We start from the raw sequence: 24,401 nt of genomic DNA, 5'->3' as shown, positions 1-24,401 counted from the left end.
AAAAATAGACCCAAGCCAATCCAAAGCTGTATTGTACAAAGATAATGAGTACTGCAAATTTCATAGTGTAAAAGGTCACACTACCCTCAGATGCATGAAACTGAAAGATTATGTGCAGGACCTCATTGATGGGAAAGAAATCATCATTGGTGCCCAAACCTCTCCCAATTTAGGCTTACAGATCTATCAAAATGCTTTTCCTCCTCACAACAACCAAAATCCTGGAAAAGCACCTATCCAAGCCAACAATAACAACACCAACAACCACTAGCCAAACCAACAACATGGGAAGAAAAATGACCACACTTCATCCTACATAGACTATGGTAGCCTCATAGGTTGTATATCCAAGAAAGAGCCTTCTGTCAATGTTATCAATATCCAAGGACCAAACAATGAGTGTGCAGTCACCATTTGAAGATCGTGATTTAACATCGCAAGCCCACCAGTTTCAAGAGCACCATCAGCTCCATCAAAAAGCTAGTACAATATCTTGGAACACCTTGGGAACATGCCAGCCCAAATCTCCATTTTAGACCTTCTTCGCACTAGTCATGTGTACAAGAACATCCTTGACAATGCTCTCATAGAATCTCGTGTCCCTTCAGATATCAACGCTACTAATTTTCATAATCTTGTTGGACACCTATCCTCCTCATATGCCCTATCATTCAAACCCATCGACATACCCGTGGTCGAGCCAGATCACACCCTTCCACTTTGCATAGCCATCATGGTATCCAATTTTTCTATGAAAAGAGTGATGATAGATAATGGATCAGCATTGAATATTTGCACCCTAAAATTTATAAAACAAGCTGGGTATACTAAGGCAGATATCATCAGTGAGGTTATCACCATCAAAGCTTATGACAACTTGGAAAGAACCGCAGAAGGAACTATTTTGCTGCCAATCAAGGTTGGGCCAGTCATCCAAGAGACACTCTACCATGTTATTGATCTAAACCTACCATTTAACATCCTCCTCAATCACCCATGGATTCATGCCATGAAATCTGTTCCATCCACTTACGATCAGTGCATCAAATTTCCACATCAAGGCACTGAGGTAACCATCCATGCCGATTCAAAACCCTTTGCTTACTGCAATGTGGTTGAAGCTGCATATACAAACCATTGCCCTGGAATTGATATTGGCACATCCATCGCCAGCTCATCCCACACTTGTAATGACCCAAAAACCATCCTCGCCTCCACCCTGTCGACCGTGAAGATAAAAAACAAAGGCTATGGAGAGTATAGTCTGTCAGATGCATTTGCTATCAGGGCACTCCCACTTGATCCACATGCCCATGGACGACTGACATATCACAAAGCTATGGATATTCTACCTCCTCGGTACAAATAGTTTGGCACAACAGCCTTTGTATCCTCAAAAATCCCTCTTCATGAGGAACTCACTCCAGATATCAACAATTGGTTACATAAGGATGCACCCCAAAGAAATCAAGCACGACTTGATTACTTCAGCCATAAGTATCCCCAAGAACATAAATTCATCAATGACAGATGGAACTATCAAGGTGGTGGTCTAGGACCAAAAGAAAGAGGCATGCAGTGCCCCATCGATGCACACAAGTGGGAATCAAAGTCAGGTCTTGGCTTTGGCATACCCACAACTGGGGGCACCAATATGAACAGTTATGCTTTTTTGAACATTCATCGTGACCTTGTCAAAATCGAAGACATTCCTGAGGAAGTTGAAAAGAGAGCCTACGATGGTATCCTAGACCAAATATCCCTAAGAGACTCTGTTCTCCAAGAACTATCCATCCATTTCATTGACCTACCACTCACCCATCCACAACTCATAGATTGGGACCAACCAAGCATCATATACATTGATGTGTTCACATCAGAGGAAGAACTTCTAAGATTCATGGGAATCGAAAATCCTCATAAGCACATAAAGCCAAATTCTGCCTATATCTTAAAGCTATATCCCAAGGGGTATTTTGGAGAAAATCCCCAACCTAGTTTCGATACACCCAAAATTGGAACTAAGGTGAATCTGAGAGCAGCTAAGGCAGTGAAGAGAACCTCTTAGCAAGAACATCTATAGCCACAAGTAGAACATGAGGATTTAGCATTGCCTCCTCAAGCTAATTGACCAGAGGTTTCTTCTATTCTAATTGAGGATACTAGAGAAGTCAACATCGGTTCTTTAGAGATCCCTAGACTTGTTCACATTGCTGCATCCCTATAACAAGACCAAGCTGACCTCCTCTTTGAGGTCTTAAGAGAGAACATTGGCCAATTTTTATGGTCATATCAGGACATGCCAGGACTTGATCCAAAGCTTTTAGTTCATCATCTTGTAGTCAATCCAAAGATCAAGCCCGTCAGACAAAAGCTTAGAAAAATGCACCCCAAGGTGGTATTACTGGTCAAAGCTAAATTAGAAAGAATGATAGCTGCTAAGGTTATTTGACCTATCAACTACTCATGATGGATCTCCAACATGGTCCCTGTCACTAAACCTTCCGGTGACATTAGCATCTGCACTGATTTTAAAGATCTTAACAAGGCTTGTCCAAAAGATGATTTTCCCTTGCCCAACATAGATATGATTGTAGATCTTATAGCTGGACATGAATTTTTTTCCCTCATGGATGGATTTTTTGGGCATAATCAAACCAAGATTGCAGAAGAGGATCAACATAAGAGATCATTCATTACCCCTTGGGGAACCTTTTGCTACACCATGATGCCTTTTGGCCTAAAGAATGCTAGAGTTACCTATCAAAGAGCTATGACAACCATTTTTCATGATCTCATTCATAGCATTTTGGAGGATTATGTGGATGATATCTTGATCAAGTCTCATACCTTCATGGATCATCTTGCTGACCTGGAGAAAGTCTTTGATAGGTTAGCCAAATATCATCTCATACTGAATCCCAAGAAATGTGTCTTTGGGGTCACATCTGCCAAGCTTCTAGGCTTTATAGTTTCTAAATGAGGTATAGAGATCAACCCCAAGAAGGTCAAGGCTATCTTAGACATGCCTCCTCCCCAAACACTACGACAACTTCGCTCTCTTCAGGGAAAGCTTCAATCTATCTGACACTTCATCTCCCAGCTTGTAGATAAGTGTACACCATTTTCACATTTATTAAAGAAGAATGAGAACTTCAAGTGGGATCCTTTATGTCAGTGCAGCTTTGATCAGCTCAAGCAGTATCTCACCAATCCCCCTATCTTGGTTCCTCTAGTTCCTGGTCATCCCTTGATCTTGTACATATTAGCAATGCCTACTACTCTAGGGGCACTTCTAGCACAGCTTGATGACTACGGAAGAGAAAGAGTCATCTACTACATCAGTAGAACCCTAGTTGGTTATGAACTCAATTACACTCCTATGGAAAAAGCTTGTTTGTCAGTTGTTTTCTCAACTCAAAAGCTTTGCCACTACATGCTAAGTCATACCATCCAACTAGTCTCCAAGATCGACCCTCTCAAGTATATGCTCTCCAGAACAACACTAACAGCCCGTTTGGCCAAATGGGTTATGCTCCTTAGCAAATTTGACATCTAGTATGTGGACAAAAAGCCAATCAAATGGCAAGCTATAGCAGATCACCTAGCTGATGCACCTCTAATAGATTCTTATCCGTTGATCACAAAATTTCTAGATGAGCATATCTATCTAATTGAAGAACAACCCCCATGGAAACTTTATTTTGATGGCTCATACACATCTCATGGATCAGGGGCAAGAATATTGTTAGTCACACCTCAAGGAGATTACATTCCAAAAGCCTTCAAGCTACAATTCCCTAGCACCAACAATATAGTTGAATATGAGGCCCTCATAGCAAGATTAAAGATAGCTGCAGAATGGAACATCACTGAGTTACAAATCTTTGGCGATTCTCAAATCATCATCAAGCAAGCCCTAAATGAATATCAAACCAAAGATGAGAAGCTATTACCCTACAAAGAGCTAGTTGATCAGCTAACCCAGCATTTTACAAAGCTTCAGTTTACACAGGTGCCTCAAATACAGAACAAAGCAGCAGATGCTATGGCTACTATTGGCTCACTCTTGGAAATTCCCCACACAGCTACATAGTATGAGTTTTTAGTCGAGCAGCTCCTCACACCTGCCTATGTGAATGAGGATTGAAACTGTGTTTGTATCTTGGTTGGTCCCTTATCCCCTTGGTACCATGATATTCAAGCTTACCTTAACAATGGTATCATATCCCCTTACCTCACACATACCCAATGCCAGAACCTCATCCAAAAATCATCCCACTATGTTATCATAGCCAATACCCTATATCGTTGGGGTTATCATGATACGAGCTCTCTCCATGTTTAGACCAAAATGAGGCCACGATGGTGTTAAAAGAAGTACACTCTGGACTTTGCAGTGCCCACACGAGTGGTATTGTCCTAGCATGACAAATCCTTAGAGAAGGCTACTATGGGCCTACCACTGAAGAAGATTATTATGACTTTGTCAAAAAGTGTCTCCCATGTCAGCAACACACAAATCTTGTGCATGCTCCAGCATAGGATCTAGAGCCTATTGCACCACCTTGGCCTTTCACTTGTTGCGGCCTTGATCTAGTTGGAACTATCACACCCCTCTCATCTAATGGACATAAATGGATAATAACAGCTATAGACTATTTCACTAAATGGGTGGAAGCAGTCCCCCTAGTCTCAGCTACAAGAGTTCAACTCTCTAAGTTTATCTTGTACGACATTGTTTGCCGCTTCGGCATCCCATCCACCATCTTCACCGACCATGGAGGTACCTTTGAAAATCTCAACATGGAAGAATTATGCACTTCCCTCCGCATCCAGCATCGCTTTTCTAGCCCATATTTCCCACAAGGTAATGGCCAGGCTAAGGCAACTAACAAAACCCTCCTTAAAATCCTAAAGAAAGTTGTCAATGATTTCGGCTGCAATTGGCACCTACAAATAAATCTAGCCCTACGGGCCTATCGAACCTCCTTCCATACATCCACAGGCACAACACCATACTCCCTAGTCTATGGTCCCAAAGTGGTACTACCCATTGAGGTTGAATTTCCCTCCTTGCGCATATCTTTGCAAGGGCAAATATCAGATGAAGAATACAGAGTAGCTCGGCTCACCCAACTAGATCTCTTAGACGAGAAGTGACAACAAGCCTATGATGATCTCACAGTCTATCAAACTCGTCTCAAAAGGAATTTCAACAACAAGGTGCTTCCACAACACTTTCAGCCGGGCGACATGGTCCTCAAAGAAAACATGAAAGTCCAAGCAGATCGAGAAAAGAAATACAAGTTTGAACCTACATGGCTTGGTCCTTATGTTGTCACTGCATCCTTTGGCTCTAGAGCCTATCAGCTATCTACACCAGAAGGAGAACTCTTGAATGATCCTACTAACATCATTCATCTCAAGAAGTTCTATGCTTGAAGATCCTTGGTATACCCAGCTTTTGAAAACTACAAAAAAAATAAAAAATAGTGAAGAGAAATAAGCATCCAATGGTGAAAACTTGGCAATTCAACCACCTTGGATAGGTACCTTGGTGAAAACCTGGTAATTTAGGCACCTTGTGTACTAAGACTAATCCATTATCTATCACTATCCTATCCCTCATCCATCCACCCACCATCCCATAACACACCTGCTTGTTCCTTTGGTGTTCCAACCAAATATCCAAAATCTAATGTAGCTTGTATTATACCTTGTAAATCTTGTACCATAGCTTGTATATCCAAATCTTGTCCAAAGCTTGTATCCTAGTTTGTATCCTATCACATGCACACAAAGAATCCCATTTTCACTTAAGCTTTTTGCAAACCATCTACCTATCCGCTTATCAATTATTGCAGACATCCCACCCTTCACCAACATTTCTATCTCACAAAACCCAGACATGAACAACCTTGTACATTTGTAACATATCTTGGTCTGTCAACTTGTACATCATCTTTTCGTTAGTACCATTGTATCTATCCAGCTTTTTTGTCAGTTCCTCCTTGACCAACATCTTGCACACATCACACATCTTGGTTAGCTATTCCAATGCATCCTTTAGCTAGATCTCTTGTCACCAAAGTGTTATCCTTCTTAGTTCAGCTTGCTAGATGCATCACTCACCTAGATCCATCGGCTTAGGTTCTCTCTAATAGATCCTTGTAGTATATAGCTTTCCTCATGTTTGATCTTGGTTTGTTAGTACCTCGTCCTACCCATCTCGTTGGCAAATGGTTCTCTTTTGGATTTTCACTTTCTTTTCATTTGGAATCTTCCCTTTTGGGTCTTGTAGTATCTTTTCCAAGAAATCTTTTTGTTCCCTCCTCAAGGTTTCCACAATCTTCCATATCATGGTATGCTACGAATGGGGCACTCTGAGTGTATAGTTTTGATTAAGTCTTTCGTTTGTTTCTTTTTTGCTTGTGGGTTACGCAGTGTCGGTTCTACATTGTTTCCTCCAAGTTTCATGTGTGATGTTCGGCCAATCCTTGTGTGTTTGTTTCGAGTCAGTCTGTCAGTCCTCTGGATGGTTGGTGACATGGCCTTGATGTTCTTGGTAACCTTGGCAATTAACCAATAGTCCTATAGAAAATCTAGTGCTCAACTACATGGTGGTAGTTCTCTTTGAAGTATCCCCCTACTCAAAAAAGCTTGAATGGTTTCCCTTCATCTCCATTATCCCCCATCCATATCCAGCATCTGTCTCTCCTACCCAAGCTTATGCATCAGTATCTCTTTGAATCAATCTACACTTTTAGCTTTAGGGATCCATAATCCTAGTCTTAGGGATCCACCAGTCCAATCAATCCACCAAGCCTCATCTTTCGAGCTCCACAATCCTAGTCCTAGGGATCTCTGAAACCCATCTTTCACCAATCTGACTCTTTGAAATCTGGTTGCATCAGCTTTATCATCCCATCATCCATCTCCCTATCCTAGATTCCTTTTTATAGCTCTCTACTCCTTCATCCTCTACAATCTCTGAGATCTTAAGCTTGCTTCCTCTTGTGCCTCTGATTCTCCTTTATCATTCTCCCATAGTGAGAGTTTGAGCTAACTAAACCTTTTCTCTTAAGCCACTCTTCATCCTCCCACTGCCAAGATTCTTGTACATTTCAAGAAGTTGTCAAGACTTGCTTTCTCTCCCTGCCACCTTCTTGAGGGGGCATCTCGCAGTCCATTCTCTCCTCTTCTGCTCTAGCCTTGGGCATCTTATTTTCTTATCTTTGATGCCATGCCACTTGCGGCATCACATCAAAGAGGGGAAAAATGTAGACACCTAAAACTCCTTTAGAAAATAAAATATTTTTATTTTTTGAAAAAAGTCCCTGATGACATCATCATTTATTAATTAATTAATTATTTAATTAATTTATTTATTTTTATGCCATTAAATCCCTTTATCTTAATTAAAAATATTTAATTAAGGAATCCCTCCCAAAAATGTTTAAATCTTATTTAAACATTATTTCCTTATTTATTAATTATTTAATTAATAAATTGACCAAAAAACCTAAAATAAATAAAAAATTTATTTTTTGCCCAAAGCTTGGCCAATTTCCTTAAGACCACTAACCTCTTCCAAAATCTTCTAATCCTTCTTTAATTTTGATTAAAGGCTAATCCCATCATTTCCTATCCCTAATCTGAACTCAAAATATTTAATTAAGATTAAATATTAATCCTCATGTTTATTAATTTTTTTTTAATAAATATCTCCTCAACCCAAACCTTTGAAATAAATAAAACTTTATTTATTTCCTAAAAATCTAATTTATCCTCATCCTAAGAAGTTCTAGACTCTTCTAGAAAGTCTTCATCCTCATCCTAAGAAGTTCTAGACTATTCTAGAAAGTCATTATCCTCATCCAAAGTCTAGACTCTTCTAGAAGATGTCTTTAAACATAATCCTAATCCTCTCCTAACCTTGTCAAATTCCCTAAACATGGGTTAAAACTTACTAACCCAAGCCAAAGTTAACAAATATCTCCTCCTTCACCCACCCTCATTAAATGCCATCCACTTGCCTATCCCTAAGCTAATCCCAAACCATCCTAATCCATCCTCTAATCATTTGCACAAGCCTAAGCAAGCTTAAAACCTTCCTAATCAATCCCAAGTCGAAATTCCTCTCATCTCCCTCAAAATATCCCAACCATAAAACTTTATGAAGCCCACTAGGCCATAAATGACTCTTCCAAAGCCCTTTCATTGCTCTTACAAGCCATTATGAGGGTCTTTATGAAGATTTTATCCCTTGAGCCTTCTTTGTTGACTCATCCTTGCCCTTTCATCCATCCTCTCACCATGTGACATGTGTCACTCCCTGAGTGGCTGTAAGGAAGCACAATCCATGTGCTCTCCTCTCGTGCAATTTGAGCCCTCCATGAGCTTTTCCCCATCCTTGCATCTTAGCACTCAATCCCTCAAGCCTCTTGCCTATAAATTGGATCCTTCCCCTTTGCAAAAAAACACAATCCATGAAGTAAAGTCATAATGCCATTTTAAGAAGCCATTTTACATAAAAACCATACACTCACACCCAAATTCCAACTCCATTTGAAGCCCTTTTTGAAGCATAAAGCTTGAGCATACATCCTATATATTCAGACAAAGCTACTTAACAAGAGAGCTTCTCATTGAAGAGAGCCCATTAATGGCTCATATTCTCAATTGAGAGATCATCTTATTCTATCTTGAAGTTTATGAATTTTGTTTAGTTTTTAGAAGCTTTATTTAAATTAGGTTTCTATTAGCATACTAACATTGCTCATATACACCAAGTACTTCCATTTAAAACTAAAGACTCTTGATCATTATGATTGCACGAGGACATACAATATGTTAAGTTGGGGAGAATGATGAAAGCCATTTATGATCCATATTCATACCATCATATTTATTTCCATATTCTATTCTATTCCATTTCATCCATATTTTTATTATCGTATGTTGCATATGGTTAAATATAAATAAGTAATACTTAATAAAGTTTTTATATATATTAATGTTTATAATTGATTGATTTTACTAATCAATATAGTTATTTTATGCCTTGAAATACATATATTTATGTATCTTGGAACATATAATACAAGATATGTGCACTTATGGAAAGAGACAAATCTGTTGATTAAAAATATTATAGTCTATTTTGCATTTCAATTTGTAGAAAAATGAGGATGAATTTTAAAAATCCATGACCTGGGTTTTATGTAGAACGAGGCCATTTAATTTTTCATTCAAAAAAATATTTAGCAACTAAACCATTTGGAAGTTATACGCAGTTTTCTAAGAAAAAACTTAGAAAAAACCATTATATGGAGGTGATAACAATGTTCTAAGAAAAAACTTAGAAAGCCTAAGAGGTTAATTTTATAACATGAGAATGGTGGAAGGTGAGAACATAGTATAATACTTCACAAGAATTAAAGAGGCTTTTCATGCTATTCAAGGTGCAAACAGAGAAATCAAAGATGAAATAGTGATAAGTAAGGTATTGAGGACTCTACTTCCTATCTATGTCATTAGACTCTCTGCAATCCAAGAATTGAGATGTACACTAGGTAATAATTTGACCTTAGAAGGTGTATTTTGTATACTTACTACTTTTGAGATGTCTAACTTTGATAACTACACACCTGCTACTATTGAATCTTCTTTTAAGTCATAACTAGTTATTAGCAAGAAGAAAAGAAAACATCTGAAGAGTGAAAGTGGTCATTTTGATGATAAGATTAATGAGCTTGACACCCCCATTGTAAAAAGGTTTACAAGAAGAAGAGGTAAATACAAAGGTAAATTACCTATCATTCATTTTTCATGCAAAAAAATTGGTCATATTGCTACTAGATGTCCTCATAGAGATAATAAGGATGAAAGGAAGGAAAGAAAGTACAAAGGAAGAAGAGAAGGCAAAGACTTTAAGAAATCTTGTTATATTTCATAAGAAAGGACCAATAATGAATCTAATAGTAATAATGAACAAGTTCTCTATGTTGCTATTGTTGGGACTGAAAATTGAAGAGCTAATTTTGAGTACCATTGAAAAAATTTAAGCCCTTAAGTGCTTTTTGATGCATACATACCTAGCTATACTCATGAGGCCCAAGAGATTTTTAATTTTTCTAACACCTTGCATTCAGTATGTTTATGTGTTTCATGAAGATAAATTTCCATTCTGAGCCATTTTGTGAATTTTTGTTTTGAGTAATGTTCAATTCTGCATTTTTGCCCCGAGTGTCAAACAATGACATGAGGACATATTTGCACTTGAATATCTCACACCTAGCAATCTTTCATGCCTCACCACTTTAAGATTGTTTATTTTCCATATTAGAGAACCTATTTTTTAGATTTTGAGTCATTTTGAATCCATTTGACTAGGTTTTGAATAACTCAAAGTTCCTCATATATTGTTGTCATGCTAATGGAATTTGTTCAGAATTCTAGGAGGCCCTGTTTGACTTGTTATAATTTTGACCCAGTTGATCAAAATGAGAAAATTCCTTTTGCATTGCATTCTAGTGGTCAAAGAAATTCTATGTTTCAATTTTGAGCTTATGACAAATCCATTTAGTAAGTTTTTAAATGTGATTCCAAATGTAATTTGTAACTTTTTATTGGTGTCAAGAAATATAGATTGGTCATTACCCTTGTTCGTGATGTCATAACTTCGAATCCATGATAGGTGAGATCAAATAGATTGTACCACTATTTTCTCCTCTAAAATACTTTAAGTGTTCCAATTTGTAAGTCTTGACAAATCAGTTTGCACATTTTCCTAGGTCCATTCCATTTGCAAAAAATACCTTTTTGCTAATGTTTCTAGTTTTGCAAATTCCAAGTAGCCTAATTTGATTGTTTGCCAAATGCGTCCTATTATTCATCTTGAGCTTAAATTGGAGGTTTATACTCTCTATGTCAGTGTGAACCAATTACCCATTTTTCATTTCCCCAAGTGTCAATTTTCCTTGTTTTTAAAGCCAAATCTAAATGTGTTTTATGTTTTCTAACATGTTTCCTTGTAGGTAGTTCTGAGAGGGCAACTTTGACAAACAATATCTTTTGATTAAGAATTTTTCATCAGACTAGATTTTACAAGGTTCAAGTATATAGAACAAAAATTCAATGTATTCGATTTTAGAGCCTAGTGATCTGTTTGGATTAGTTTTTAAAGCCAGTTGATAGGCCCTGTTAGCAAAAAATCACAGCTTGTAGATAAGATGTGAACTAAGTATTAAATGATCAAGAAGTGTTTGAATTTGTTTCAAGTTAGTATCAAGAAATTAATTGATCAATTTGACATTTTAGGTGTTTGAATTTGAAATATTTTTAAGCCAAACCCACTTTGGGACTCGACCTATTTCGAGAGATTGACTAGGCATTGGTCTTAAAAAGGATTTGTAGTGATTTCATTATTATTTCTTGATATGCATATCTGTGTTTGAAGACTAAATGGAATCTAAGAAAGGAACGTACAAAATGTTTTCTCCTTAAGTTGGTATCAGGCATTTTTCTTTTATGTAATGAAATGATTGAGGGCGACCTTCCAAATGGGGAAGAATGTGTCACTAGATAAAGATGAAGAAGGTTTTCCCTTTTTATTAAAATGATGGATCTCATTTGGGAGATTCCATAATAGAGTAAAGATTGGAAATAGAGTCAATGTCAAGGGAGTTCAATGAATTGCTAATGCACAAAGTTATCCTTTTAAAAGAATCTACACCATGTTTTGTGGTATTACTATAATCAATATTTGCCAAGAATATGTTTGGATCCTATCTTCACATAAAGCAATAATCAAAGTTGATACCTTGCTTGGAAAGATGGACCCACAATGCATTTGTTTCATCCTCTTTGACCTTTTTGTTTCCAATTGTGGGAATGTACTCATTGTGATCCCTTTTAAAGCAGATTGTCGGCATATCTTTAACCAACATTTTATGGTGTTTATGAGAGTTTAGTTTTATTTTTATCAAAACACATTAGATTGAATTTATCTAGCAATATGTGAGATATTGAGTAGAGAAAGTTGAAGAATAATTGAAGATAGTAGAACAACTCCAAGACTTGAGTAAAGCTACCACACTAAGGGCAAATCTAGTGGCAGTGAGTGGCATGAGTTGTAGGGAAGTTTCCTTGGAGAAAAATTCACACCAAGAAGAGGAGCCACTTTTTGATGGTGATTCATGACAAGGAGTTTCAAGCATAAGAAGGAGCTCCATGGTAATAGAGGGAGGATGTAGCACATTGGGAGAAGGACTAAGAAGTCACAATAAGAAGGCAATAATAGACTTGGAGGCAGGGTCCCCACTTTATAAAGGAGAATGGATGTAGAATGAAGGGTAGACTCCTATGAGGTTGAAAGCTACTCACAAAGAATAAGACACCCAAATGCAAAGGAAGAGAGGGAGTTGGGGTTGAAATATCTCGAGGGTGCTAGGAGATTTGTAGTCAAATCAAGCTATGACTTGGCAAGAGGAAGCTATAGAAATGAGAGACATGCACATTCACGTAAGTAATGGAGTAGGGCATTGAAAATGGCAGAGGCAACATCCATCAACAAGCAGCATACAAAGAGTTATCATAGTATAGGAAGATGCTCATAAGGAGAAAAGTCTACAACAGATGTTATAGTAGTTCACACAAGGAATAGAGGAGCCATCCATGCCTGTGCATCAGCAAGAATAAGCCTTAGTTTGTGAGGATGAGCATCAATGAAAGGAGATAGAGATATATATAAGTAATCCACGTGAAAGGAAAGGGAAAAGTCAGCTCAAAGGCAATTTACAAGAAGACCAATGACAGGCACAAGAGGATGAGTTTCAACAATGAAGAACCATTTCTTAAAGGATAGAGCAGAGGGAAAAAACATGAAAATGTTTTATCCCACATTGACTGGATGGAGGTTTTTTTCTACACTTTAAATTCTAAGTCATATACATAACATCAAATGTCTCATGGACGTGGCCCTTGTGGAGGCTTGAAGTACATGATGAAGGCCCTGCCTATTGTGGATGCCTAGTTGGAGGTGACATTACTAAAATTTTGAATGAAGTGCCATGTGTCATAGTGGTTAAATGGTAGCATACCACTTCACCACTTCACAAAGTTGCGTAAGTTAAGTAAAGTGGTAAAGCACTTGGATGCCACATGCTAGTGGGCCTAGGTCAGAGGTGACATGGCAAGGGCTGGTTAGCATAGTGATGTGGAGGTGATATGGAAGTCCAAAGTTGGATAAGGAGGTGACACTTGGTGACCACATGTCAACCCATCATAAGGTGACACATGGTGCCTGGTGGCAGTTGACTATGCAAAAAATTGGCCAATCATAGCATGACATGTGTCGAAAGTCTATCAACTAGGTTTGACCTAAAATGGAAGCTGAAGTAAAATAAAAAATGATATAATTTTTTTTTTTTAAAATATTTTGTCAAAATTATGTATAGAGATTTTTAAATTCAAAAATGATATATTCTAAAGTTGAAACATTAGAAATGTTTAAATTTTTGAAAAAATAAAAGTACAGACAAAGAGCCATAGCAAGAGTTACATTTTTCAAACTGAGATTTTGGGAGTTCCTGATAGGTGAATATGGCCATATTATATATCACTAGAACTAGGAGATGACAAACTTTCTAATTCTGGAGATTGTTTTTGCATAGGAAGTTGTATGCTTAGGTTAATCAAGGTTGTCTCCCAGATTCTGAAGTTGCAACCACACTCAGGTATCAAAGTTCAAAAATGATTTCTAGTAGGGTGATAACCTAAATATGTGTAAAAGATAGTAAAAATGTAGTTCAAGTCGAACTTGGTCACCTTCAAATTAGTTAAACCCAAATTTTACCAATATTTCATGATGCATTTTAGATATTTTGGAAAACAGAATGGTTTTCATTATTGAACAAAAGATATTTCCAAGTGTGTTACAAGATAATGATGAAAACCAAATCAAATATCATGGGTAGAAAGATGAGGAATGTTCTACAAAAACAAAGAATGAAATTTCAAGTGGACACATATCATCTTCAAATTAGATCCAGGAATTCATTCCTTGTCTATATCTTCTTCTTTCTCATCCATTGTAAGGGTTGGAAATTTTTAGTGTGATACCTCATCGGTGGTTCTAGTTTGTCTATGAGACCACATTGTTGCATCTAGAACTGTGATTCCACCATTATTCTTTAGTATATTTCTCTTGTATGAATAGCAGTAGTGAAGATAATATAGCTCGTTCTGTTTTGTTAGGTGTTTTTATGTTTTTTTTAAATTTCATGCATCAGAATGTATAGTTTCAAAGAAATGAATACAAATGAGCAAGAATCTCTTTGTTTCATTCTGATTCTCATCTCATATCTCTATAATCTGAAATCATATGTGATTTAGGGACAAAGAATTGAGACCCATTTGCATCCCTTTAACGTTGTATGTCAGATATGTTTTGATGTTGGAACAAAGGGCCAAGTAAATGCTTGATGTGTTTTATAGGATTGCTGGTTATTTTGAGAAGGATACTTCATAAGAATGAGGTCTTTATGAATACTTATGTCTAATTAACAAAGTGATAAGATATATTTGATATCTAGATGTATGGAATACATCATTGATATCACAGATGTATGTGTTTGATTCATGGAATTGCACAATAGATAAGGCATTGATCAACTACATGATCATTTGTTCTTACTGCTACATATTTGGGGTTTTTGCTAATGTTCAATGTTATTAATCAAATGCCTTTCCCTTTCATGTTGAAGAGTTCAAAAGGATGCCCTTACTTAGCTTGTGAATTTCATAGAGTTGCAAATTGCTACTGCACATCTTTGTTATTGCATAAGTATAGGAGATTAAGAGTTTTATCTACTGGTGGTCTAATTTTTCACAAGTAAAAAATTAGATAAGATTGTATCCTATAGGTTAGGGTTTGGTTTGTGTGACATGGCCACCATCACAAAATAGAAAGATGGTGACATGAAGTAGAAAGTGGGTGATAGGTTTTAAATTATTTTGAAATTTTCAGCAATATGACTAATGTTAGAAATGTCAGTACCAAAAAGGAGACTAGTTGGAATATGTTACATTTTCCATCACTAGTTTTGGTAATATCTAGAAGGTCACTATGTCATGACCAAAAAATAAAAGAATCCTATTGGTAGCTACATAGCACCTTGCCAAGAAAATGAAAAAGGTGAGATTAACAAATTGGATAGGCGTTGTAAAGTTTCTCTATTTTTAATGTGGTTGCGTTATTATGATGTACTATCAAAAGCATTGAATATAGTGATAATGATGAAAATGTGTGGTTTTCTTGACACTAAATTTTTTTAAAACCTTAAGTAGGTCATTATGTTGTAACGAGGAAATGGAGGAATCCTATCGGTAGCGACATAGCACCTTGCTAGGAAAATTTGAACATAGAAACAATTTATAGTGAAAGGTGGGTCCCAAAATTTCCCTAGTCAGTATTAAGATACATAATCATTGTGACACATTGGTAGCAATTAAGAACATGTGTGTTTTATGTGCTAGATGTTTTAAAGAATGTGGTGGTCACTATGTCACAACTACAAAACCCATGTTTTATGCCAGTAGTGACATAGAACCTTACCACAAAAGACAAGACATGGTGGCACCTGATTTTATTGTGTTGTAAAATGATTAAAATATTATACCCAATTTTCCAGCATGTTAAAGTGTTGTCAAGTCACATATGACATGGAAACTCACTCAAGAAAAAGGCAGATGAAGAGTTGGGACCGTCAAATCTAATTTGTATTAATGGCTGTCACCAAGTCACCATAAAGAGTTGCTCAATGTTTATCCCATGTGACATAGTGACCAAAGGAAAGAACACATGGGCCCACCATAGCTGAAGTAAGATAAATTTAAAATCCTCACTATATGATCCAATTTGCATCAATGGTAGGTGCTAGGTCATTATGAGAAATTGCTTTCTTTTTAATGGTAGCGACATAGCGACTAAAGGGAGAAATGGAGGGACCCACCATAGTCATGTTGAAGTACTAATCAAATACACATCATTAGATTATAATGAATCAATGATGGTCATTATTTCACATAAGGAATTTTCTCACTATTTATGCATGGTGACATAGCAAGAAGGTGACACGTGTCTGCAAGTGCCAGTGGGTCTAGTCCAAGTTGCCAATAGTAAAAGAAAGGCTCACTTACATGGAGAAAGCTTATTGGGTTGACTTCTTGCTTGGCAAGTAGAAAATGAGTCATAGTTTATTCTATTCCTAGATTGTTATATTTTTTGGGATCGATAGCATATTTTAAAAAATAGAAGATGTGCCACTCTATTCTCCTTACAGTTCATTTATGAAGATTGAAACCTCCTCATGCAAACTAAGAATAGAGTATATTGTAGAAAACTTTGTATTTCCTCCATACATAAACAAATTTTTAGGCTTTCAAAGAGTTTAGAGCTATTAAGAAATTGTCCTTGGTGTGATCAAAATGAAAAAGAATTTCCATTTGTCCACTGTATATTGTAGAATTGCAAAGAAAAGGTAGCAGAGAGTCAAGTAAGTTCCTGAATTCACCAGATATATCAAAGTAGCCTAGTTTTCTATGATATTTATTCACCATGCCTCCAAAGAAAGTTTTCTTAGGTCAAGAAGAATATTTATCTAGAAATATTCATGATGACCTCCTTGAATGATTTCCCAAGTCCACAAATGAGTCTGCTCAAGTGAAAATTTTAACTTCTCTAAACCCAACACTCAAAATTGCTAAGGGATTGGATAATAAGGGAAATTAGGTTAGAGAAGCTACTAATTCTAGAATAGGGCTCTACCTTTTCAAAAAATGGTTCTCAGAAAGGAAATTATTTTCCCCTCATGGGAACATCTAGAACTTTGACTTGGGAAAACAAGTGGTCCCTAGTGTTTTTATGGATTCTGACCTATTGATGGCTACTGCCAAAATTTATGACCCAAAAATTAGAGTAGTGAAAAGCTTGGATGGTGAATGTCTCATCACAATAAGCCTTGAGGAAATTTTAGAAGCTTTTGGTCTAGAGCCACTTTCAAATTATCATATACCTATTGACCTACAAGATTTGGAAAAGCAATATCTATCTTAAAGGGATAAGGTCAGGTAGAGTGCACTGAGGGCACATAGGCATAATTGGGAACTTGCCAATAATCATAGTATCTACTAGGAAACCTTTTAAAAAGGAATATTTCAATTCTCTCGCTGTGGTGATATATATGACTGTGTAGGGTTTTTGGTGAGGATGAGCAGATAATCATGCCTATAAGAATTATGTATATGATGTCTCAAATTTCATCTTTCAATGTTGATATTATTTTTTATTTCACCTCCTATTTAGAAAAATAAATCCATACAAGCCTAGTTGGAATTGCCAAGGGCAAGAGAGAAAAAACCTTTGATCGCTACTCACTACTAATGCATATGTTCTTGTTTAAAGGTGTAACATATTTTGGGAAAGAAATGGTTTTGAACAAAGAACAGGAGGGAGAAGCTCTACCAATTCAGTTGTGGAGCGTAGATATGACCTGGAATGCAAAAAAGGCTAGTTTTGTCAGTTTTGATAGGTACTTTGCCTCAAGGTTAAGGTGTCTCTTATTAACATACAATCCTAGAATCCCTAGGGCAATAATAAATTTTATCAGGCCCATGGATAACCCCTCTAGTTTGAAAGTATCACACAATTGGGGAGATATTATACCATACTTGTTTCAACTATTTTTAGAATTTATGGTTTACAAGGGACCCCTCACATATTGCCCTACTAGGTGCCTCTAAAAGTAGGATTAGCTAAGATATTGTGGCAGCTAGGACGATTAGAGGAAACATGTTTTGTAAGAAGACAAAGAGGCTCATTTTTCCAACTTGTACTATAGCCCACCATTTTGTAATTACAAAAGGTGGTTGGTTGTCTTTGCACAAGTTTCTAGACCAGTATAAGATGGTTATGTCTCATCCTCATTTTTGTCATACTGAGGGATTTTATGATTTGGTTTTTAGATTTAGAGCTAAGCTTGGTTCAATAAAACATTAGCTTTATTACCCTAAGGATATAATAAGGAATGTGTTCTCTTTTCTGGAGCAAGAAAGAAAAAAGGAGAAGTGGAGGATTTCTTCAAGAGTTTTGGAATTTATTCATTTTTTTGACAGAGATTATGAGGCTATTGATAATGCAAAAATAGAGGTAGATAAAATAAATAAGCTAATGCTTCCTTTTCTTGAGATAATGGAAACAATGAATGAGAAGAAATAATACATCATTAATGCCTATTCAGATAAAGCCAAAAAGGTCATGAGGAGATTGGCATTCACTCATAATATTGGAATAAGGCACTTAATTGTCCAAAAAAGATCAGGCTACAATGTGATCCAAAATAAGAAGGCCACTATGGACAAATGCAAGAAAATAATATGATCAAATAGTGTTGTTTTGGAAGAGAGACCTAATGAGCCCTTGTCCAAGAGGCAAAGAATAATAAAAGAACAAGGCCCTTACATTGAGGAATATTCACCTACCCAACCCCCTTTGTAGATTGGAGAGGAGCAACTTATTGGAGAACAAGTGGAATAGCTAGGGTCCCAAGGGGAAGTATTTATTACTCAATGTGAGCTAAAAGAGGGAAATCTTCAAGAACCCCCAATGCTAAGCCTTGATTTGATAGTGGAAAATTACAAAGGAAGGGAATTGGACCCCATACTAGAATAGGCTAGCCACAAATTTTTGTGAGATGATGATTTGGTTAAATCAAGAGCCTTCTATCAGTTTGCATGGAGAACAAATATAGGGGTCTTTGAAGAAAGGTGCAATAAATTGAGAGTAGAACATCAATAGATGGAGGAAGCAGGTACTCAAAACCAAATAAAGGAGGAGATGACACAAGAATTTAAGAACTTGATCCCTAAAGAGGGGAGATAGATGGTAAGAGCATCCGATGTTTTTCTGCTATCCAATTGATATATAGTAAATGCTCTAGTTTTTAATTTTTTTTCTAATAAACTAAACATACAAGATTAAAATAAAAAAGAAATAAAAGTGCCACATTCACTCTAAAACATGGTGCCTTAGTCATTTGGTCAATAAGAAAAGGATCCAAGACTGTTTCCCATAGTTAGATGATATTGGATTAAGGGGAAATATAATTATGAAGAGGGTAGAAGATACAACCAATGTGGAGGCTGCACATTTGAATGTTGGTACGTCTAACCTAGCTTTGTCCACTACAGAGAGACATGAGTAGGAAAGGTTAGCATTTTAGGATAAGTATGAGTAAGTTTTGGAGGCCTATGATGAAGAAGTTCAAAAAATAATTGAACTTGAAAATAAAATGAAGGGACAATCTTCTAGGCCAAGGATCACATACCCTCACCCACCAGTGGATCCTTTTAAATCCATTCCCAAGATTCTTGACACAACACAAAGGCCACAATATTATATAGCTAAGGGTTTTGAAGAGGAGAAGAGTGAACTGTGGGCATTGCATATAGAGTTAAATGCTTAGTATGAGGACAAATTGAGAAAGGCTCTCATGTATTTGGTTAATAAAATTGAATGACCATTGCTTTATGATCAACTAGCAAGGGTAATAAACATATGGGAGGAAATAAAAGCAAGTGATGAAATTTTGAAAATCAATGTCAATAAATGGAGCATGAAAGGAAAGAGGTCACTTTTTAATGTTATTCTATCATAAAATCTTCACATGATCACATAAAAAAAACTTATGATATTACTGATGATCTTCCATAATTTTATGATGAAAGAGTTGAGTTGCAGAGAAGAATTGTTAGCTACTTGAATAAGTATAGAAGTGAAAAAAATTATTTATTCCCCTTTTCCTTGGATAAGAAGAATAGATTGAAAAGTAAGGATGAATGGGCCAAAGAATTAGATGACTTCTTTTGTTTGAGAATGAATAGAATCATTAATGAAAAAGGACATGCATTGTGGGCAACCAGAATAGAGGAAATTGCGAAGATCTAATTATTCTTTGATTCTTTAAAACAAGATTTTTTTAGCATTGACAAAGTGGCTGAGTATGTGATCAAGAAGCAAAATGATATTCTATAGTTTAACTGGCCATATTGCACACTTTTTGACAAGTGGATGGTAGATATTTCTTTTGATAAGCAGTGGGAGGAAGTTGAAATTGATAATGATGAGATGGATCAGGAAAAAATACATATCATTGATACAACTACAAGAGATCAGAGGAAAGAGGAGGACAAAGATAAGCAACCAATTATAGTTGCAGGTTTAAAGGCCCAAAATCATGATAGGGTAGTAGAAGAAACAAGAATAAATGTCATTTTAATAGTTCATAATGAAGCTAGTGGAGATCCCCAAGTTGAGGTTAACTTGCAAGTATGAGAATAGGACACAACATTTGCAAGTTTGATGGCTACATATTTCGAACAATTAGAATAGCACAAGAGCCAATCATGGAATCAATAGAATTTGGATATGTAATAGAAGAGAGGCCCACTAAAAGAATACACTAATGTATAAGTTTTCTATTACACAATTTTTTGTCTTTTTGTGATAGAAAATTTTAAATATCTTTTCATCTTAAAGGACAGCTGCATTTTTTCTAAGCCTAAAGCTTGTTGCATCCTACCCTTTATAAGTGAGATTCTAGGGCTAGAGAAAGGGTCCAAATAGTTGTATCACTTTTATCTTCTATTAAGTTTGTCTTTAAGTTTTTTTGGTCCAATACATTGATGTGAACATTACAATGTATTCCTGTACAATTGTTTGAGAATACATTCTATCTTGTAGGATATTGTGGTTTCATCTTGAGTTTCACATCAATTGTACATAGTTTTTAGAAAATATTAATACAAAATGGACTATCTCCACTAATGTTTTTGTTGAATCTTCTCTCCATTCTCTTACCTAGTTATTTTGAAGTTGTATAAGTAAAGCTTGTCTAATTGAATGCAATTAAATTAAATTGTATGTCGATTCACTATTTCTATCAATTCAAATGAATTAAATAAATGCTTTAGTGATATTGATAGGGTGTTCATGGTAATAGGAAGGATGTCTATAGGTATGATTTTTAGTAAGAACTGTTGATAATATTGATTGTAAAGCAATCAATCAGATTTAGGAATTGAATGAGCTCTAAATCCTAATGGATGAGGCACTGACCTATCTAATTAAGTCTATATATGAAGAAATAATAGGTAAGAATCAAGCTCAAGTTCAAAATCAATTTTCACTTTACTATTTGAAAGATATCAATGTTGGTCAACACTTGTTTGCATTTGATCTCTAAGCGTTAGTTAGCTATTATTGCTAGAAACACTTGTAAATCTGAGAAGAATTGTGACCAAATCTGCTTATAAGGGATGTGTATTATCTTAAAGTGTGATGGAATGATAAAACTATGTATATGATGTTGTATAAAAATATCTTTCATCCCTCAGGTATACCCACCTTGGTTCTATAGAGCTTAAAGAGTAGGAATTCTGTCTTCATTTTGTTGAAGTTTGGTCCAGATATGAAACACATTCAATTATTTATAGGAAGTAGCTTATCCTTAGATTATTTGTGCTTTAATTATATTGGTATTAGGTATTTTGTTACTTAATAGTTGAAAAACACCAACAAAATGGTGACTCTACTGGGGAGCCACTTAACACACGTATGTGTGTAAAATGTACTATAATTTCTTTGGTCATGTTGATTATGTGTGTGTTAGATCATTTTGTAGCATTACTTTTGGGTATAGTTGGCTTATTTCAATGAAAGACCTTGAGAATTTAAAAAGAAGGAGAGACAACCCTAGTGCCACAAGTGTACATTGACTTACACAGCCTTTTTGAAGTGTCTTATCTGTTAAGCAATAGAAGCAGTCATGTATTTTGTGATTAGTTTATTTGTGTTACAAAGTAATTGCCCATTTTCTTATTTCTTTCTATTGAATTCAAAAGCTATTTTGCTATCATATTATCCCTAGAATAGGGTGGCAACTTAGTCAAGGTTTTAGAGCTAAATCCCTCTTAATGGTTGATAAAAGGAAAAATATAAGACCATACACAAGGGCCAATCCTAATGTACCATTATACACTGATCTACCCCAAGGTGATAGCAATAATCAAGGAAAAAGTAAAGTAGATCCAAATTCCACATGGAAATCAAGGGGAAATACATCAATTTACTCTTAATACCAACCAGTAGTAGGGAGGGAATCCTCCTCACTGAGTTTTGAGTTAGAAACTACAAAGTTTTGGGTGTGTGTGTGTGTGTGTGTGTGTGTATGTGGTGGGGGGGGGGGGGGGAGGTTGAGTGGGGTTGGGGTGTGTGGGGTGGGGTTTATTTAGTACCCTACTATAAGAAGACCAATTTTATCATGATAAGAATATTTCCTCAGTAGGAGATACATTTCATAGATCAAATATAAATCATAAGTTATGATATGGAAATATAATGAAGGATCTAGGAAGAATTCCATTTATGAATACTAATATTATAGATCTTGATGATCCTACCGAGTTAGAAGTAAATTTTGTAGACCTTAAAGAAGCATTTTCAAAGATAGAAGTCCTAAAGAAACGGGTTGCAGAAGAGGAGGCCAAGTATGTCCATTTGGAGAAAGAAAGAGAGCAAGCCATCTTAAATGCCATTGTTGAAAGAGATAACCTACTTAAAAGGATGGTTTCTTTGAAAGAACAAAACAAGAAGATAGAAGAAAGGACCTCAGTGCTTTACGCTGATATGTTTGGAGATGTAGATAGTTTAAGATCTAAGGTTCTAGAACAAGAAAAGCTCATGAGCCAAAGGCAAGAACTTATCATTTCTCAACTCCAAGCCTACAAGCCTATCCCAATAAATCCTATAGAAGCTCTTGTCAAACCCATTGATAAAAAAAAGGGAAAAGCTATAAGAATCCAAATAAATGAACCCCAAGTTGCATTAAACAAATCTATAAATCCTCCCATGTCTAAACTGCACCTTGATCTAGAAAAAGATAGAAATGAGAAAGAGGATTTGGAAAAATAACTTGAGAAGGTTGAAAATGAAGCTCAAGAAACAAAAACTAAGAGAAAGATTCAGTTCATTAAGTCTAACTCTACTTTAGCTTCCTGGTCCAACTTGTCTGCTCAAACTACAACTTTTGTGCCTACTTGTGGACTAGTAATATCTAGTCAAGCTATGTCTCAATCTACTCCTATCTCTTCATTCACCACTAGTATTTAGATCCCTACTATCCAAATGCAATAATCACAAAATATTGCCCATAAATAGGCTAATATAGCAAGCACGTCCAATGTTACTAGTTTTCAAAAAAAGTATATATATACTAAAAAATTTAGACAAATATCATTTGTAATGATTCATGTTTTCCCTCATCCCATATCTTTTAATCTAAGGGATAAAGTCATCAAGTTCTTTGGAAATAATGATGTCACTGGTGAGGAACATCTGAGAGTCTTTATAGATATGTTAAATGACTTTGAAGTTGAGCATGAAGATTTGGTGATGAAATTATTTGTACATTCATTGATTAAGGATGCTAGGAATTAGTTTAGAAGATTGCCAGATGACTATATTAGTTCTTGGAGTGATATGGAAAAATTGTTTAAAGAATAATATGGAGATAATACTAATGTTGGATTTATGTTGAATGATTTCAATAACATCAAGAAAAACCCTAATGAATCTACCTTTGATTTCAATGTAAGGTTTCAAAAGGGAATGTATAAGTTGTTCTAGGTTATGAGATTAAATGAAGATGTATGTGTTACAACATACCTCAATGCTTTTGATAGCAAGATGGCTTTTCAGTTGAGGGACAAAGAGCCTAAAACTTTAAGGGTTTCTTTTAGAATTGTAGTAAATATTGAAAATAATAGAAAAGCATTCGGTAAGCTAGGAAGAAGGGATGAACCAAAGTTGTTCAATCCCAAGAATAACAAGAAAGAAAATGATAAAGTCCTAGTAGGAAAGAAGCTCGAAGAACCCACAATAGGTGAAGTTCTTGAATTATTAAAGAAGATTAATCCATTAACTTTCAATTCAAACAAACCCAATGTTGGTGAGAAAGCCTTTTAAAATAATAACAATTTCAATAGACAACCAAGAATGCAAAGTTACCCCTATACCACTCAATGAAAGGATGGTAAACCAATTCCCAACCAAACCCAAAATGCAAAAGATAAGGGTACACCAGATCCTCTACAGAGAAGCTTTATTAATATGAGTGATAATGTACCATGGTGCATCATATTTCAATCACCTCACTCTATAGATTATTATGCAGTTGCTCAGTCATTTTCTTTAGATCAAAGTACACAACATGAAGAAGAAGAAGAAGAAAAGAGCCATGATGATGTAAGTTGTAATATGGTAGGCATGTTTGATGATT

The sequence above is a fragment of the Cupressus sempervirens genome, chromosome 7 (genome assembly GCF_028749045.1).
Source record: "Cupressus sempervirens isolate cs-2001-9-10 chromosome 7, ASM2874904v1, whole genome shotgun sequence".
Classification (NCBI taxonomy): domain Eukaryota; kingdom Viridiplantae; phylum Streptophyta; class Pinopsida; order Cupressales; family Cupressaceae; genus Cupressus; species Cupressus sempervirens.
Note: the sequence above shows the minus strand (reverse complement) of the source record.